Below are 4326 nucleotides of genomic sequence, written 5' to 3' on the forward strand. Positions count from 1 at the left end.
TAGAGTGCAGAGCAGGGAAACACAGAGGTGCATATGGGACGGCTTATTATCCAGGAGTTTTTGTTAGTGGCAAACATAACTTTGTCTGGCTAAGTTTTCTGCCTGAGCATCTCAAATGATTTATTTAATGAGAAACCACACTGCAAGAGAGAGTATCGGCTGAAGTGTGTGTACAACATAACCTTAAACTTATTCCAAAACAATGAGTGAATAAGCCACTCAAGGATTTCCATCATATATTGGATTTTAGCTGCAGATATTTCCTCCCATTCAGCCATTAGAAGGAGAATTCTTCCTTAAAGCTAGAATCTGTACTGAGATAAAACGGGGAAGTATGAGAAAGTTACAAATTCCTGTTTTTATTTCCTTTTTGATTCACCCCCAAACCGTTGGTTGAATGTGCGATTCATAAAATGTGTTGCAACTCAGTTCAGATAAATGATCTAGAAGTCACACCCTCATGTCTGTCAGTGTCTGTGAGAAAGTTGCTACAGTTCATGAGTGGGTGCACAAAACTAACATTGGCTGCAAAAATTCAATCGAAGAAATTACTAATAATTCTGGAAAGAATCTGTACTGCTGACAAGAAACTTTTCAATTTACTACTCATGGCTTCATCAATAGCTGTCATTAATGAAAGAAAAAGAAACTCATGAGGTGATCAATATTTATTTGTAGAAGGCACTAAAAAACTTGTGTAAAAAGTCACAAAATGTTCAAATTATAATATTGTCTACTACTTTATTTCCTGGAAACATTTATAAGGTAACAACAATACATTCAATGATAAGAGTAATGTTACGGCTGGCTAGCTACCTAACAAGGAAGGAAGACACACACAATTGTGGATTTTAACTGATATTTATTTATGAAAGTAAGAATTAAATAATGAATAGGTGATAGCAGTGAGATATAATCATGCTGCCTTCTTTCTACTACTCCAGGTGCAGACTTAATGGGTGCTTAATCTCAATGTTTACTCACTTTGAATCGTCCACACATTTGAAATTCCAAAAGGACTTAAGCTGCAGATGTAACATGGATTATAACTGACTCCACCCTTTGCTGAATTTACCATTGTTTATAAAGGGTTGACACCTCTTTCAAGAAAAATAAACATCCACCTATTACCGAACACAGGAGAGTGTGTTGCCATTGTGATGGATTGGCTCTCTGAAGCAAGTTTCATATATTGATGGCGTGAAAGGATCGGGAAACCAGTGGCTGCCTGAAAAGTGGGAGAAACAGATTAATCATGGTCAGCATGTTACAGGAAGTATGCATGCTTTGTAGTTAATGAGCTGAAACGAGACAAAACACTAGCGATGTAATGATCCACAACAGAAAAATACAACAAAACCAGACTCAACAATTCCCTCCCAAACTTTCGACCTGTTCAGCAGCTGTCATCGACATCCGCCTCACCACTGGCGTCTTTAAATATTGTTAAAAAAATCCTAACCAGATCTTCTTGTCCTCAACAGCTAAAGACCTTGTTCAAAAACCACATTCCACAACTTTATTTAACCGTGCACAGCTGCAGTATTTATGCAGAAATGTAAGTTTGTGTTCTGAGCCTGCCCTGCACAGGGATCAATATCCTGGTAACAAATGACCATGAGTTAAAATGCAACCTCAGAAACTCCCTCTGGAGTGAACTTTGGGGTTTTAGCCTTTGTAGGCCATTTACACAAAAGTATGTAAAGCCCCTAAAAAGCACAATAGGGCCTCTTTTAATGGTCAACCAGTTTAGAGGCCTTCATATTCAATGCATTTGACAACCTAGAATACTTTACAACGTTCCTGTCAGTTAATCAAAAATCCTCAGTCATCCAGAGCTCTAAGGTGCTGTAACATTTAACCATGATTTGCAATACTTTTTCCAATATTTGATATGAGCCCTCAACATTACAGAAGGATATACAACATTTAAAGTAACAGGTAATATGGAGTAAAAGTTTGCATCAGCACTTCAATGGTAACCACAGACATTTATATAACAATTTTAGAGTTAGATAAACTCCGGTAATGTACACATAGTTTGTGAGTAAATCACCACGCACCAAGAAACACCTTTGTTTTACCTCGCGGTTGTCATGGTTACCGTTCCCCGGTGTGCCGTTCCTGACAACACTGTCATGATCTGATGGATGTGTTTAATTACTGCAGGCTCCAACCCTGAAACACACACACACTTCATTTATGTGCACATTTTTAAACAAGCCAGCAGAACACCAATGCATGATAATACAAACTGTCTACAAACTGATATTTCTGCAATGTTTCCATGCAACTATCTGAACTCAATTTAAATACACAGGTAGGAACAGCAACAGTCAATAAGTACAGTCACATAGAAACACTTTCCAAGTCATTAACCCTCATTCCTGCATTCTTCAAACTAAGGTAAAAACAAATAGAGCCAACACATGCTCTCTGCCCTCATTAAAAATGACAGCCTCTGTGTATTGCTTTAGTTATGCAACATTTGATCAAAGAGGTAACATCCAATAATGTAGTACTTTTTCACTTTTCTGTCAACAAATGTGACATATGATTAATGATTAATTTGCACTGCAACTGCAGAAAACGCAGTAAGGATCTGTGGCTCACATGTGTACTGATTTATTAAGATGGGATGCTTTTATACGCTGCTAAATATGCTCTTACTTCTATTCCAAACATTTGTTAGTTTCAAAAAAGCACAGTAGAGCAGTGCATGTTTTAAACATTCATGGACTTGGCTAGCAGAACCACAATTGAACCTTCTGAAACAACAAATACTGTTATTGTATCAGAAACGTTACCAGTGCCAGACATTCTTGAGTCATTACTGCTTAAGCTCTAGCAATTTGAAGAGTAACAAAGAGAAGTTGTGGTCAGTGAGAATACATCAAAAATAAGTCAGTCAATTAGTGGCTGATGATTCCACCTGAGGCCATATTATGGTCACCTGTGTAGCCACGTGGGAGGGGTTTTGCTGAAACAGAGCATTTGAATGAATAAATTGTTCCGATAATTAGTCGAACAGCCTTGTTCTGTGTGTCTGACTTGAAAAACTGCCAAAGTAACACTGCTGTCACGTTGGAACTTCAACGACACGTTTTCCACGTTATTGTGTCAAGATTCCACAGTAAAGTGAAACCTCTGCTGGCGAGGAAGGAAGTAAAATCACATGCTGCTGTTGCGTTACGCAGGACGTGGGGAATGACAGTAAACCCTGCGCTCTAAATCCACTGGAACCACGGGAGGACCACTGCGATTGTTTCAGTGTAAAAACCAGACAAACTGAGCATCAATGAAGACACGAGAGAGAGTGTCACTTTCTAAGGTCACTTTCCACTCTGGCCTGCGGTGAATATGAATGAAGAATGACCAATGGTGAGTAAATAACGCGAAGGCGCGTAGGTCAAATCAGCTCGCGTAAAGCGCTGACGCACTGAAAAGAAACATACATTTAACACATACAATTCTACCCGAATGAAAGCCGAAGTTAGGTTCGTGTTAGTGTAAAGATGATGGAGCACTCTTGTAAAGTTTGTGGCATGTAAAGCAGTGTAGTGAACCGGTATCGAAACTTACCGAAGAGACCTGCATCCGTCCGTCCCCGCTGAGCCTCTGGAGGACTTGCTGTATTGTTGACTTAATGGTTCTACAAACAGGGGAATTCCGTGTTTATAACCTCCCATCGGCCAGTCAGAGGGAAACTGAAAGATTTGGATTTAAGGGAATTGACTTCTGGGTTAAAGGAATTGACAATCTCGGGTAGGACTGCTTTAAACTCTACAGAAATCAATGTTTATGTCCAGGAAAAGGTTACAACATATTTTAATGTAAAAATGATTAGTAAAGTGGTTGTATAAAAAAGTTTTAAAGACGTTACATTTGTGATATAAGGGTATTATACTATTGGATTTTTTTTAATTGATGATGCATTCACGTACAATGTCACGGTGGGTCAATTTGAACTATTTCCAATGTATGTACAACTGTATTATGTTTGTCTATGTTATGTATTATTCTACAAAGTAAAACACCTATAAAAGTGGGGTACAAAGTGCACTAAGTCAAGTATTCTACCAGTTCCATCACTTAATTAATATGTGCCATCCCTATAGGTTATTGTTTCTCCTCTTAAAATATTAAACTTGGGGATGTTTGGTCCTGCTGTGAGATTGGGAGAGAAATTCAAGTGTTTTTTTTTAACAAAATGCAATACCACCTAAAATTTAAAAAAGAAGAGGTCAGAAAAAGCAAGCTAAGATGCTGCAGGTAAATACAGGGATTAAACAAGACAAAACAATAAAATAGGTTATAAAGCACTGT

The 4326-nt window shown here is 38.1% G+C and overlaps 1 long non-coding RNA gene across 1 annotated transcript; it reads right to left on the reverse strand.

Annotated features, from left to right (window-relative positions):
- Positions 1 to 721: 721 nt before the first annotated feature.
- Positions 722 to 3948, reverse strand: LOC117543640. Its single transcript, XR_004568582.1, has 3 exons — positions 3583 to 3948; positions 2085 to 2178; positions 722 to 1228 (listed from the first exon to the last, which is right to left on the reverse strand). It is a non-coding gene; the product is annotated as an uncharacterized LOC117543640 (long non-coding RNA).
- Between the last annotated feature and the right edge of the window lie 378 nt (positions 3949 to 4326).

Source organism: Gymnodraco acuticeps, unplaced genomic scaffold (assembly GCF_902827175.1).
Source record: "Gymnodraco acuticeps unplaced genomic scaffold, fGymAcu1.1, whole genome shotgun sequence".
Classification (NCBI taxonomy): domain Eukaryota; kingdom Metazoa; phylum Chordata; class Actinopteri; order Perciformes; family Bathydraconidae; genus Gymnodraco; species Gymnodraco acuticeps.